We start from the raw sequence: 13,617 nt of genomic DNA on the forward strand, positions 1-13,617 counted from the left end.
AGCAATAAACATGGCGTGACTTAGTGCTGAGTTAGAGAGCTGGTAGGCTATCAAACAACATCACTGTGATCAGATGTTTCCTTTCTATTTTTTACCCCGCTGTCATATTTGTTGTGTGTTTATGTTATTGAGAGGAAAGCGCGCAGCACATATTTATAACGTATTGTTATTCAAAATACGTTTTCCACTTGCTTGCAAAAAAAGTTCTCAAAGTGATCATGGCTGAAAGCTGCTCGGGAATATTTTTTTCATTAGAACCATATAACGCAACATTCAACTTCTTTATAATAGTTTTTAAATAGTTATCAGGCTTACTTATAATTTTACTGTTTTTAACATAACATGCAATAGGTAAAATACACCATATGAAGTTGTATCCATGTCTAACTGTCCCGGGGCTATGGCGAATTCCTGTCGGGCTACAAAGATGTATCTGCGCCCTGCCCGTCGGAGGAAAAAATATTGTAATGGGTTTGCATTCTCTCAGATTTAGTTAGGTAATTATATTGTATGTAATTCGGTGTCATCTTGTTAGTTATTACTATCCCCACTAACAAGTGAAACTGTCAGGAAATGAAGTGAAAGCATAACTAAACCCATAATTCCTTTCGTGTTCACGTCTGAAATGCGCGCTCCTCGGCTCCGCTCTTTACGAGTACCCGCTTCTTATGGTCATCAAAAAGTATATTAAATGTTTATTTATTTGTCATTTCGTTTAACCTCAGAGTCAAACATTATTCTAGCAATTCCCTTTTTCTTTCTTTATTTAGTAAGTTAACTTAAATAGGCTATGTGAGAACGAAAATATATTTTTAGTGATTTGTATGAAAAGAATATGATGTTAGAAGCTTTATTTTATAACACAAAATAGTGACTGCACACTCACTTGCAAAAATTATTTATTATAACCAACGTATCGGCAAATAGCCTTCGTCAAGGTATGTGTTCGCTCAGAGTGAAGCTTCATTTTAAGCATTTAGTAGCTTATTTAAACAGTTTTAATAGGCTATTTTAAAAAGTATTAGGTTTTTTGTGTTCATTTATATTTCTTGTCACTGTGTGCAGGTTCTTTTTTGTAGGCTATATGACAGCCCAATAATTTTTTTAACCAAAAAGGCTTAATTAATGTCATGTTGCATTACAATTTAAAGTATATCAATAATGTCAAAAATGTGACGTGCAGTTCGGGTGTTCTCACCAATACGCTTGTGATTCCTGAAGTTTTGACGAATTTTATAGACTTGTTATAGTTTCTTATTCAATGTGACACCCATAGATTCAGGTCCACCCGGACTTAATCCATGCCCACCCATATGTCACGTTCTGCATCCGCCACTGAAAGGGTGACTTCAGATGATGAAATGTAACCATTGATTTTTTTGGATGCTTTTAGTCACCAACAAAAATTCTCACAGACACAGTTACATTTGTGCTATTGTAGTTTGGACGTGTTTATTATTATTCTGTAATATGGAAAAAATATAAATAATAAAAAAAAATGTAGGGGTTGTCCTCGGTATTTGAAAAATCCTGGCTACGGCCTTAATATGACAGCAATGTGATCGCCGATGCGCTGGTAGAGAGAGAGAGAGAGAGAGAGAGAGAGAGAGAGAGAGAGAGAGAGAGAGAGAGAGAGAGAGAGACAAAGAAAAAGAGTGAGCACGGCCCTGTATAGAAGTGGATTGATATGTTATTTGAAGTCGGCTCGTAAAGGACAAAACACCTGATTAAACTATAACGTAGCTATTATACACATTTTTTCAGGATGTTCTTGCGACCGGTGGCAACTTGTCCACGACCCGGTGGTTGGGGACCTCTGTGGTAGTGGACTCAGTTTGCAAAACCATTGCGAAAGCGTGTGCACTGTTTATTTATTGTTTATGAATTTGTGGATATGGATTGAAAATCTGAGAGCACTGATTGTTTAATTGTGCGTATGGTTTATTAATCCGCGCGCACAATTTGTAACTTGAACAGTTCAATAATCCGAGTATGGTTTATAAACTGAGGTGACGAATTACAAAAACGTGTCCGTTTCTCGTAGGCATAAGAAGATGGTAGATTGCCACCAATAAAATCTACAATCAACTTAGCTTTTGAGAAACGAAGCCAATAGCAGGCAGAAAGGCCCTATTTAATTTATATGGCATTTAAAAACCGTTTAGTATCCTGTCAATAACATAACCAAACAATACACTCTCTGTATGAGTGTATTACAGTTGTTCTACTAAAACTGAACATAAAAGCCAACATTCATCACTGCAGTGGATAAATCATCTTACATGTACAAAGTTTTGGCGAACACGTGCATCACCTGCTGGCCAGATCGATTAACAGCAGATGAAATTATACTCGGTACTCTACTGCTTTTCCTGCAGTTCCCGGATGTTAAATGTTGAAATCTGTACGACTGAATTTTTGGACTTGAATTTTTGGACGCGAATTTAAATGGACTGAAACTTGCCTGCTGAATATTTTACGTTGTATTTTTAAACAGACCGAATATTTTAAAGTGAAATCTAAAAGGTGAATGTGGACTATTGAATTTTTAATACAGAAAATATACACGCATGTTGAATTTCAGCCCTTAAAAATGCAAAACCTAAAAATACAATGCATTAAAATTCAAGCACGGTTAATACAATGCATTTTTTTTCAGGTAGTACAATTCAACAGTCTGTTTTAATTCAAAAACATAAAAATACAATGCATTAAAATTCAAGTACGGTTAATACAATGCATTTTTTTTCAGGTAGTACAATTCAACAGGCTATTTTAATTCAAAAACTTTTGTCATTATTTTTCTTCCATACCAACGGCTCACCCACCACGCTGTTTTAGGGGTAGGGCCACCCTCCTTCTCCTGGAGGTATCCAACGATTGCACAGGCTAATTTTTGCAAGTTGCTCCACACCAGAATTTATACTCACAGCGGTTTGCCTTTGTTTACGTTGTAAAACAAAGTCGGTTTTCTTCCTGCTTTACTCCTTTAAAGATGCTGTTTAAACCAAGGTTTCTTCTTCCCATAGGATTTTCCTTTCACTCCAGCAGGTCCACCGCAGATTACAACGAGAGAGAGAGAGAGAATATAGACAGCCACCACGTCTATCAATGAGCACAGCTCCGTTCCTCAGCACACACAAAAAGCTCCCCAACTGTGATTTAACTGCTCTTTAAGTACTCCTCTGTGTACTCCAGTTGTCCAATCACCCGGCGATCTCCTTAACTATACACAGCTGTGCTCAATCGGCTGATTACAGCCTTCGCGAAGCTGCCGGATGTCCAGTGTTTCCGTCTTCCGGTCTGGGCGGAAACATCCGGGCGGAACCAAACTTCCTCAACTTTTGGTTCTGCCCTAAAAAGATCGTCACCTTGTGACATCCTCCCCCGCCAATGCATTCTAGTCCCTGGAATGCCTTCGAGTCATACACTCACTGTAACGGGAAGGGGGTCGGCCTCGGTTCTCCCGTTGGGAGCGCCTCACAGGGGAGTCAGGTTCAGCTGGCTCGAGCACTACCTCTGGTTGTCTCTGGGCAGCCGGGGGTTCAGCTGACTCTGGTGCTGACCCTGGTTGTCTCTGGGCGGCCGGGGGTTCAGCTGGCTCGGGTGCTAGCTCTGGCTCTCCTGGGGCAGCCGGGGGTGGTGCCACCACGGGTAGGCCTGGTACCACAGCCCATCCTTCCATCCAGGGGGCCGCCGGTGCCGGCTCCATAACTACCTCTTTCGTGGCCTCGGGATAATTTGGGCAAGGGCGAATCATGTTTCGGTGTACCACACGTTCAGGGCCGGCCTTTCCTTCCGGCCGGATGGTATACACCGGCTGTCCCGGTCTCTGTTGCCTGCAGACTACGTACGGGGTGGTCTCCCAACGGTCACTCAACTTTCCTTTGCCTTGCCGCCGGTTGTCTCGTACCAAGACTCTCTCTCCTGGCAACAAGGGGGCGTCCCGGGCCGTCCGGTCGTACAACCGCTTGTTCTTTTCCCCTGTGGCCCGTATCTTCTGGGATACCTGTTCGTAGGCAAAGTGCAGCCGTTGGTGGTGGCGCCCCACCCATTCCGTCACACTCCCTTCCTCCTGACCAGCTGCTACTCCCAAGACCAGGTCCGTGGGCATCCGCACATGTCTGCCGAACATCAGATAAGTGGGGGCATACCCCGTCGTACTATGGATGCTGTTATTATAGGCTTGTAAAAGGTTCGGTAGAGCACTCACCCAATCGCTCTGCTTCCGTTGATCCAGGGTCCCTAGGAGCCCCAACAGGGTCTGATTAAACCTCTCACAGCAGCTGTTTCCTTGAGGGTGATACGACGTCGTATGGGTCTTAGTGCAGCCATACAGCTGGCATAATTCTCGGATCACCTTCGATTCGAAATTGGCCCCTTGATCTGAATGCAAGAACTCCGGACATCCAAACGTTTGGAAGACGTGCCGCCATAGAGCCGTTGCGGTGGTGTTTGCCGTCTGATCAAGGGTGGGAACTGCCCATGCGTATTTTGTGAACAGGTCAGTGATCACTAAGATGTTCGGATAGCGGTCCTGTGGCCGGCCCAGTGTCAGGAAATCCATCGCCATGATGTGGAGGGGGGCTTTGGCATGGATGGGCACCATCGGCGCTCGAGCCTCTCGTCGAGATTTGAACAACATACACCTGGGGCAAGCTTGTATCAATCTACGTACTGATGCTTCCAGCCCCGGCCAGTAGAAGAACCTGCGCAGCAGAGATACTGTTCGTTCTTGTCCCTGGTGCCCCAGCTGATCATGGTAGGCGGACACCAAGGCTGTTGCTTGATCGGCGGGCACCACGATCTGGCGTACCTCCTCGCCCAGCTTCGGGTCACTAACCTTTCGGCAAAGCACCCCTTCTTGCAGTTCCAGCTTGTCCCACTGTCCCAGCAGTCTTTTTCCCGTCTCTGTCTGGGTCAGTCTCTCAGACGACGTTGGCCGTCGGCCCTGCTCCAACCACATCTTCACCTGACACACATCCTGATCCTGGGCCTGTCTCGCTTTCCACCGACAGGTGTCCCAGCCCCAGTTTCCCAGCACCGCCTCCTGCTGGCCTCCTGGTGCTTCCACGGCCCCTATCAGATAGCCTTCCCTCTGGCTATCTTCTTCCTGGCTCCCCCGGCACCCGGGGTTGTCCACCTCTGGTAGTCGGGACAAGACATCTGCGTTCGTGTGCTCTCGCCCAGGCCGATACTGCAGTTGGTAATCAAAATTTGCGAGCTGGGCCACCCAGCGCTGCTCCACAGCTCCCAACTTTGCTGTGTGTAAATGCACTAGAGGATTATTGTCCGTAATCACCGTTACCTTAGCACCCCAGAGGTAGTCTTTAAACTTCTCACTCAGGGCCCACTTCAGGGCCAGCAGTTCCAGTTTGAATGAGCTGTAGTTTGCATCGTTCCTCTCAGCTGGGTGGAGGCTTCGGCTTGCGTAGGCAATCACCCGTTCTGCTCCTTCTTGTCGTTGGGCCAAGACCGCTCCCAACCCCAAGTTGCTAGCGTCTGTATACAAGATAAATGGTTGAGTAAAGTCTGCATAGGCCAAGATAGGAGCCTGTAACAATTCCTGCTTCAATCTCTGAAAGGCCGCCTCACAGGACTCATCCCAGTTAATAGGGGGTGACCCCCGTCCCCGGTTTCGCCCTGTACCGACCAGCAACTGGTTAAGTGGCTTAGCAATCTTTGAGAAATCTTTTATAAACCGTCTGTAGTATCCCACAAACCCTAGAAATGATCGCACTTGCCTCACAGTCTTGGGTGCACTCCAATCCCTTACCGCAGAGACTTTCCCAGGGTCTACGGCCACCCCAGCAGCACTGACCACGTGACCCAGGAACTGGACTTCTCGCCTCAACAGATGGCATTTATCGGGTTGCAACTTCAGCCCATATTTCTCCATCGCCTGGAAAACCTCTTCGAGGTGTCGGAGGTGGGAATCGAAATCTGGGGAGTACACAATCACATCATCTAAATATACCAAGACTGACTCCATTAACTGACCTCCAAGACAGCGCTGCATCAGGTGTTGGAACGTGGCTGGGGCGTTACAGAGCCCGAAGGGCATCCGTTCCCACTCGAATAATCCAAACGGGGTCGTGAAGGCGGTCTTCTCTCTATCGGCCTCGGCCACCGGCACCTGCCAATACCCACTGGCCAGATCCAGAGTGGAGTACCACGCAGACCGCGTGAGACCGGCAAGGGAGTCTTCAATCCGTGGTAGGGGAAAAGCGTCTTTTTTTGGTCACCAGGTTGAGCTTACGATAGTCCACACAAAACCTCCAAGCTCCCGACTTTTTTTGTACAAGCACGATGGGGGCTGCCCATGGGCTGCTGTTTTCCCGGATGATGCCCCGCCCCAGCATGCCCTGCAATAGTGAGCGTACCTCTGTATACAAGGTGGGTGGGATCGGCCGGTACCTCTCCCTACTTGGCCCTGCATCTCCAGTCGGGATATGATGTTCCACCACCTTAGTGCATCCGTAATCCTCCTCGTGTCTTGCAAACACATGTTGCCATTTCTGAAGGAGTGCTTGGAGTTTTTGTGTCTGCGCCTGTTCCAAATTTTCCCCTTGTAGGGACTCACCTGCCAGGTGCCTTGGCACGTCCCTCTCCCTGTCGTTCGAAGGGGCTTCCATCTGTGTCAGGGCCACCTCGATGACAGTGGGGCACACCTGACGGAAACTAACATCCCTCTCTTCCCTCACCTGATGGGGTGCGACCCCCGTTAGTCGGGCCAGCCGCTGGTGTCGGTGTAAGTGCACTGGATATGGGTGGTCATTTCGAACTTTTACAGGGACCCTCCCCCGGTGGACCGCCGCTAGGCCTCGTGCTACTTCCACTTGGGGGCAATCGGCATGGGGTTCCACCAGTACCCACTCCTCGGGGCCAACTCCTCGGGGGGGCACTCTCACCCACACCATGGCCTCACTCCTAGGAGGGATAGATAAAGCAAAGCGACACATCACTCTTCCTACCTCCTCCCGGTCTCTGCGGACCTGGGTCATCTGGACCCGACGACAGTCGGCGACTACTCGCTCCCATAGGGGCCTCTCGACAGGTGAGATCCTAGGGCCGGGCCTAGCCCGAAATAACTCCTCCCAACACTCGGAGAGAACGTTCATACCTAATAGGGCTCGATGGGCACCCAAACACCTGTCTTCCACAATGATCACCCCTTTTTGGGGAACTAACACCCCGTGAACTTCTAAGTCCGTCAGCCGGTAGCCAATGTAAGGGATCTCTAGGCCGTTAGCGCCCCGCAACGTCAGCCAGGGGGCCTCTACTCCTTGTGCTCTCTGTTTCCCGAATACTTCCTGCGAGAGACTTTCTGCAAACAATGTCACTTGAGAGCCCGTATCTACCAGGCACTGTACTGTCTTGCCACATACCTTTACCTCCGCCATTGGGCTATGCCCAACCACCTGGTCTCTAGAATTGTCACTTCTTCCCGGGTCTTCTCCAGGGGTCCCGGCCACACGACCCACTGTGGCCGGTCGTCCTAAAAACCCCCTTCCGATGCCCTGCGAGGCCCACACTGACGGCTATAATGCCCTGGTTCTCCACAACGATTGCAGATTGGCCGCCCCTGGTCATCCCATTCGAAGCGGGGCCGATTAAAACGGTTCGGGCGTCCCGGTGGCTCTCGGCCCCTCTCAGAGTAGACTCGCTCTCGGGGTGCCGGCCTCGGTTCCTCTCGTGCCCTACCTTGGCGAAGTTCTCCCAGGAGGGTCTTGGATAGTTCCGACATCTGTTCTCGGACGTCCTTCAACAACTCTGCTTTCAGGGTTTGCTTCCAATCTGCACGTTCAGGCTGTGCTGTTGCATTTTCACTTACGGCTGCACATACAGGGGCTTCACTTACTTCGACCTCGTCGCCCTCCAAGGCCAGCGCCTCTTTCTTTAGATCTTCAAAGGTGAGCCCGGGGTCCCTCCGAAACTGGACCCTCAGACTCTGTCTTACGGGGCCCTCCTTCATCCCCAGGAGGAACTGGTCACGTAACAAGGTCTCCCCGTCTCCTAGCCCATGGTCTCGTCGGGCCTGCAGCCGAGTGAACTGTTCTCGCAGCCTGAGGGCAAAAGCTCTGATGGGTTGTCGGGGGCCTTGCTTACAATTAAAAAATTGTGAACGGAGGACAGCTACGGGGGTATGGTCACCATATTGCTCGGTAAGGAACTGGAACACAGTCTGGGCGGTGGCTCTGATTGCTTCGGGGGCGGCTTGTACCTCTCGCCGTGCTTCTCCCTCTAGGGAGTTTAACACAAACTGGAGCCGCTGGGCGGCGCTAAGGCCCTGTAAGTCGGCCAAGTACTCCAATTGGGCCTTCCATTCAGCCAGTCGTACCTCCGACTCCGCTCCTCCATATTTCTGGATCCATGGGCTTCCCATGATGATGGACGTGGCACGGGGTGGGGCTGCGGGCCCCGCGTTGTCAGTCATTGGGTGACCTTGGTTACTCAACTCGAGGTGGGATCCTGCCGACTACGCCAAAATCTGTCACCACCAGGGGCTGGCTATGTTAGACTAAAGCCGCGCCCCTTCTCAACTTCCACCTCGAGGAGGTCCCCAAAGCCAACCCAATGACCAGACAAACACGGAACCAGGTAAGTAAAATATAAAACAAGCTTTATTGAGTTTAAATACTTAAAAGAACTGGGGAAATGGGGAAAGGGAAATTTAAAACTAATGGGCCTCTAAATCCTCCCTCCAGGGAGACTGCAGTCACGGGCAGACAGGGGCAAGGGCAACAGGGGTGCAAACCACCGTAGGCCGGGAAGAAGGGGAAGCGTCAGGCTCCGGCCTGGTCCCTGCTATTCGTGGCGCCCTCCGTCTTCCTTCCTGGAGGCAGAACAAAATCAGTGTGGCTGGTAAGGAGATTTTTCCCGCTGTCTGCGTACCTTCTTCTATTCGACAGGGGGTCCTCGCCCCGCGTGCCTTCACGTCTCTCCGTCGTGCATTCACCCTCGTTCTCCTTTCTCTCCACAGGTGGCCACTAGGACACAAAAGCACTGTTACTTAGACCTAGAGTACTTCTCCCCGGCTCTGCTGTTTACAGCTCTCTGGGTAGGTATCACGTCACACAGTCTGTTCTCCGTATGTTCACTCTCGTTCTCCTTTCTCTCCACAGGTGGCCACTAGGACACAAAAACACCGTTACTTGGACTTCGAGTATTTCTCACCGGCTCTGCTGTTTACAGCTCTCTGGGTAGGTATCACTTTAACAAGTCTGTTCTCCGTATATTCACTCTCGTTCTCCTTTCTCTCCACAGGTGGCCACTAGGACACAAAAACACTGTTACTTGGACTTTGAGTATTTCTCACCGGCTCTGCTGTTTACAGCTCTCTGGGTGGGTATCACTTTAACAAGTCTGTTCTCCGTATGTTCACTCTCGTTCTCCTTTCTCTCCACAGGTGGCCGCTAGGACACAAAGCACTGTAACTTGGACTTAGAGTACTTCTCACCGGCTCTGCTGTTTACAGCTCTCTGGGTAGGTATCACTTTACACAGTCTGTTCTCCGTATATTCACTCTCGTTCTCCTTTCTCTCCACAGGTGGCCACTAGGACACAAAAACACTGTTACTTGGACTTCGAGTATTTCTCACCGGCTCTGCTGTTTACAGCTCTCTGGGTGGGTATCACTTTAACAAGTCTGTTCTCCGTATGTTCACTCTCGTTCTCCTTTCTCTCCACAGGTGGTCGCTAGGACACAAAGCACTGTTACTTGGACTTAGAGTACTTCTCACCGGCTCTGCTGTTTACAGCTCTCTGGGTAGGTATCACTTTACACAGTCTGTTCTCCGTATATTCGCTCTCGTTCTCCTTTCTCTCCACAGGTGGCCGCTAGGACACAAAAGCACTGTTACTTGGACTTGGAGTACTTCTCACAGGCTCTGCTGTTTACAGCTCTCTGGGTAGGTATCACTTTCTTTAGGTCCAGCAGAGGGGCGAAGATAACACACCGCCTCACCGGGTCGAGCGCTGCCCTATCCCCACTGCCTGTAGGGCGATCGAATCCTGGACAGGGGCGCCCCTTTGTAGGGACCGCGGGGCGGCGGAACTCTTTCGCCTCGAACTCTGCGACAAGGACAGACACAGGTAAGTGGTTACTACGAATGATTCCAATATTGTACTCACAGTCGCTGTCAGCTCTTGATCCGCGTCACTTCAACTCCAAATGGCACACTGCGTATAATAGCTGTAAATTCTGAGGTCGTTAGCCTCTCCGTCCTCTGCCCAGTAGAAGAATGGATGATGCGGGGCTTCGTCTGACAAGACACACAGCAACCCACAGCAAATACACGGCACCACTCCAACGTGAAAAGTTTATTAATTACAAAGTCTCACTCACCACACTATACGTGTACACAACAAGGAAAACGCCCAGCGTCCTCCACTTCACTTGGGCTGAAAACAAAGGCGATGGAAAATACGACCTGAATAGCGTTTCGTTGCTGCGGCTGCTTGGAGGGACACTTCCAACGGCTCACCCACCACGCTGTTTTAGGGGTAGGGCCACCCTCCTTCTCCTGGAGGTATCCAACGATTGCACAGGCTAATTTTTGCAAGTTGCTCCACACCAGAATTTATACTCACAGCGGTTTGCCTTTGTTTACGTTGTAAAACAAAGTCGGTTTTCTTCCTGCTTTACTCCTTTAAAGATGCTGTTTAAACCAAGGTTTCTTCTTCCCATAGGATTTTCCTTTCACTCCAGCAGGTCCACCGCAGATTACAATGAGAGAGAGAGAGAGAATATAGACAGCCACCACGTCTATCAATGAGCACAGCTCCGTTCCTCAGCACACACAAAAAGCTCCCCAACTGTGATTTAACTGCTCTTTAAGTACTCCTCTGTGTACTCCAGTTGTCCAATCACCCGGCGATCTCCTTAACTATACACAGCTGTGCTCAATCGGCTGATTACAGCCTTCGCGAAGCTGCCGGATGTCCGGTGTTTCCGTCTTCCGGTCTGGGCGGAAACATCCGGGCGGAACCAAACTTCCTCAACTTTTGGTTCCGCCCTAAAAAGATCGTCACCTTGTGACATCTATATGTTAAAACATAAAGCTAAAGTTACACAGACTATATGAAGAGGAGATTAAAACTGTACACAGGATTATTGAAGCGTGATCACATGAGAGCAGGGATTTCATTTATAAAATTGTGCATAAGATCCTTACTAAAAGTCTGCGTTTGCACAAAAGCCAAAATTGGCATACGCCAAAAAATATTAAGACTTAAAAAACAACAAAACAATGTCACCTTTATAAATCACAGATCACCTGCAAGTGTGCATACATGAATCATACTCAGATCACACCCTTCAAGCCCATTCTCCTGTCAAGTGTGTTTCTTTATAAATCACAACCTTTGTGTGGGAACCTGCGTACGCTTTATAAATGAATACTTACAAACAAATCAAATATATCAAAATGCCTTTAATTACTATTATTATGCATACAATATTAAACGAAACCTTGTCATGACTTTAATTTAGTCTTTAAACCTCTAAGAAACAGATCAGAGAAGATTTTCAGTTTCAATGCTTTTAATATCAACTTGTTCTTCACATGACGCTGTTGTATGGACTCAGAAGATGTCAGATTTGATCACAGATATTATGGTGATCTGTGGGGACTGATATGAGGGAATGAAAGTGTTGAAGTTTAAAGATCATCTTCTCTATAAATGTTGAATGATGTCCTCCTCACAGATCCAGGATGGATGAAGGTGTGTAGATGTCAGACACACGGCCAGGGCTGGACTGGGACAAAAATTCGGCCCTGGCATTTTGGCCCAAACCGGCCCACACTACATACACTGCAAAAAATGATTTTCAAGAAAAAAGTATTTTTGTCTTGTTTTCAGTAAAAATATCTAAAAATTCTAAAATTAAGATGCTTTTTCTTGATGAACAAAATGACGTATTTTCTTGGGTCATTCTGCTCATCAAGAAAAAGCATCTTATTTTAAGAATTTTTATCCATACAACACCAGGGTCTCTCTCTCTCTCTCCCTCTCCTCACTGACACTATGCGTGCTGGTGCTGCCAATGCCACCACCGCCACCATCATCATCACCAGCAAGGCGAGTTGAAGTTCCTGCTGCCGCAGAAAACATTTGTGTTATTTTAACACATTTTGCAGCATCTGCCTGAAGAGCATGCTTCTTTTTGTCGCAGTTTTTCTGCACCTCCCTTGCGTTTTTTCTCCATCTCTCTCTCTCTCTATTTTGACACCTGAACTGACCGACGATGCACGCTCGCTTACATAGAGACCAAAGCGGTGATTGGGCCAGCTTAATGTCATTCAAAAAAAATAACCTAAAAAGTACTTTTTGGGCTGCTGCTTAAAGGAGCCTTTCACCCGTAGAAACATGAATCTTTATTGAAAGTGTGTTATATTTGTAGGTGAAATTTAACATACATTTAGAATTTGGTGCCTATTTGACAGAGAAAAGGGGTGTTTCTAGTCTCACCCCCTCTACAAAGATATTGGACTTCCTTGTTTCAATGATGCAAAATGATGATTTTTACATCATTGAAAGAAGGAAGTGCAAGACTGAAATCTGTATTTCTCCTGTCTCAGCGGCAACTGAGAAAATTATGCATGACCATTCAAAAACATGTCTGGGGTTCTAACTATACAAAGCTTAATGCAAATGGGTGAAGTGTCCCTTTAAATGTCAGTAGGCCGGTCTGTCTAGAAAAAAAGACGCTAACTGGGCTGCTCAGACAAAGATAGTATGAGATGTATCAGCCCAAAAAGTACGTCGGCCCACCGGGAAACTGCCCAGTGTGCCAGATGGCCAGTCCGCCCCTGCACACGGCACCAGTGAGGATTATCTGAGGACACTATTACTGTGTCAATCCACCCTTTGTGTTTCTCTTATGCTCACTGTTTCTATAAAAAAAAAAAAATGAGAAGAGATAACATCAAATATGACATTTATATTTACATGATGTCTTTTATGAATGTCCTCACATTCAGCTCTATTCATCATTCAAATGAAGTTCGCCTGAAGCTCTTGCCTAACAAAAGGAACAAAGTCTTTCCAGGATAGCTTTAATTTTCCTTTGCTGGTTTGCATAAAACATGGATGAGAGACAGAGACAATGAGACATCCCAGGTGAAAAACATCTCAGTCAAGCTGAACATACAACTTTTTTAGAAACAGATCAAGTGCAATGCATGCTGGGAATTATGAATGAGTTTTGTTGATACCCAGCATGTATTGAGGCACGAAGCTTTATTTGTTGATTGTCATCGTTATGAGATTTATTTGCTAATTCTTGAAGTTTTTGGCACTGTTTTCTGGAGGCCACATGGCGTTCCTTTGAGATTTTATAAGATGCCAATCACTGATCTTCATTATATCAGCAATGACATTGATGAAATACACGGTGGCCGTCATGTAGTCGCCATCTTTAAATTTTTTGCCCACCTAGTTTTTCATCCGTTAACATTTTATGTCCTCAAGTGGCCAAAATTCGGTGGCCATGTTGCTGTCTCATATCTGCCCTCCCTGACACATTTAACACAACTAGAGATAATCTTTATATATTTTTATTTATACCATGGTCTGTTTAAATACTCGATTCTGATTGGCTGGAAGGTGTGC

Source organism: Paramisgurnus dabryanus, chromosome 1 (assembly GCF_030506205.2).
Source record: "Paramisgurnus dabryanus chromosome 1, PD_genome_1.1, whole genome shotgun sequence".
In the NCBI taxonomy this organism is placed as follows: domain Eukaryota; kingdom Metazoa; phylum Chordata; class Actinopteri; order Cypriniformes; family Cobitidae; genus Paramisgurnus; species Paramisgurnus dabryanus.